Source organism: Esox lucius, chromosome 21, assembly GCF_011004845.1.
Source record: "Esox lucius isolate fEsoLuc1 chromosome 21, fEsoLuc1.pri, whole genome shotgun sequence".
In the NCBI taxonomy this organism is placed as follows: domain Eukaryota; kingdom Metazoa; phylum Chordata; class Actinopteri; order Esociformes; family Esocidae; genus Esox; species Esox lucius.
The window spans coordinates 12,151,246-12,153,609 of record NC_047589.1 but is presented as its reverse complement, the minus strand read 5'-3'; positions in this window follow the sequence as shown (position 1 = coordinate 12,153,609).

The window sequence follows — 2,364 nt, the reverse complement described above, 5'->3', positions numbered from 1 at the left end:
CCGTGGCAGTCCTCATAATAATCAATTTCATCATAGCGCTTGATGGTTATTGCAACTGAAATTGAAGAACCTGTCAAATGTCTTGAACCTCTCCAGATTGACTGACCTTCATGTCTTAAAGTAATTTCTCTTCGCTTATTCAAGCTGTTTTTGACATAATATGTACTACAGAGGAGACATAATGATGGTCTCCTGTATACCATCCCAACCTATTTGATGACCAGTATAAATAATTGTATACATGAAATAATGTATACAATTGTATTACTTAATGAAGGAAACATCTACTGTACGCAATACTGTTGTACATGTGTCAATAAATTCCCTATCCACTTTAAAACCCTTCACTGTTATTTCTTTCAGACAATCACTTTGTCATGAACATCCTGTTTAACCCCACCTCCGGACCTGCCGAAGAAACAACAGCTTAATCAATAGCAGGACACTAACTCACACTCTGCCTCTTTCACAAACACTCACAAGACACACACCCCCACAAACACGCGCACACACACACTCTTATAAGAACACACTGTACACACCATAAAGACACACTAAGATAATCCATGTAATGGATTTCTGCCTGAATTGATTCAGGTCACAGGGTTACCTGGCACCTCTGGCAAACTGTATTATTTTACTTTCTAATGTTGTCATAACCGTTTCCATTTCCACTTGGCTGGCTCCTGGTGACAGGTCAGTCAGGGGACTCTGCTCAGGGACAGGAGAGTTTGGCTGTGGATGATGCATGATGAAGGATTCGTTTTCACTCTATTGACACGTACACCAAGGTTATTTCAACAACCCTTCCTTTTCCCCGTCACTCTCTCTGGTCTGTATCTTTATAAAGTTTCCCTTATTGTAAGTATGTGGTCAGGTTGGGGGGCGACCTTTTGGTACATGGCTAAATATGTTTACCTTTACTGACACTTTTATAGCAAGGTTACTTCATCCCACCTTCCTTTTGCAGTCCCTCACACTCCATGCTCTTTTTGTTATATTTAGTTCAGGATGGTGATAGTTGACTAGGACAATCTTGACATATGTCGAGGTTGACTATTACATTTCCTTTCATTCACATTGCTCTCTCCCTCTCTCTCTCAGTCTCTCTCTCTCTCGTGTTTTTATGTGTGCTTAATGAGGACTGATGTATGTAAAGGACAGTAACCAAGCTGACAACTTTTTCCAACCTACAACCCAACCCCACTCAGTTTTTGATCTGGTCATACAGAATGTACATACATTACAGAATGTAAAATCCCATCCCAGCTCAAGTTCAAGCTTGCGTTGTGGTTTGTTCATAAATAAGAATGTTTGGGGTGAGTCAAATATTTGTGGTATATTAAACTGTTTCTGTAAATACTATACACAAAACTTTTATACGAAGTTGCAGAAAGAAAACCATTCACACAAACGTATCCGTTGCATTCATCTATTTTCATGCACATTCCTGTTTCATTCAATCGTTTTTGCTGAACAAATCCTGGCCATTTATGGTTTTTCACAATCACTAGCACCAAGTAGAGGACCAAACAAAATTAGAAATACATTCATTTTTTTTAAATGCATCAATAAATATATTTTTTTACATAAAAATATAATAATAAATGTATTAATGCATTTTATTTCTCTATGTATGTAATTCCTTGATCATTCATTTCTTTCTTTCTTTCTGTATTTCCTTATCCTTAAGCTAATGATGGGGCGGGACTTTAACAGTTAGACGTAGCATTTAAGCCCAGAGCGGCAGATAAAATCAGACTGTGAAGATGGTGAGTGCTGTTTTAGATCCTTGGCGCATCCCCATGTTGCCAGTAACTATTCCTAATTTAAGCACATGCAGCGTTTGTGCACAGGTGACATGAATAAGGTATCGAAAAACCGAGAGGAGTTTTCAGAAAAAGTGAATAGGTTGCGAGAACGGCGCATCTTTGCGGGTCTGTCCCAGGAGTCTGTTTTGGCAGGTTTGGTCCTCCATACTAAAGCTGGTTCCTTGAACACAATACACAAAATGCTAAATTCCAAAAGGAATACCATTTATCCTGACACATAAGCACTATTCACCTGTTTTCACACAAAGCTGTTTCTCTCACACATTTTTTGCACTGTCACCATGTTGTCATGTCAAAAATACCGCCATTCAATAACAATCTCGAATAATGGTAATTCTAACATTCTCAAAAAACAGTTAACGCTAATGAGCACAATTAGTCAACAAGCAACAGGCCACAGCACACCTGTGTATTGGAAGAATAGATGACACTGACAGAGAGGTAGAGGAAGAATAAGAGGAGGCGGTTGAGGGAGAGGAATAACAGTGATCTTTAATGACATTCCTGGCACTGTACTTGACCATGTTATCTT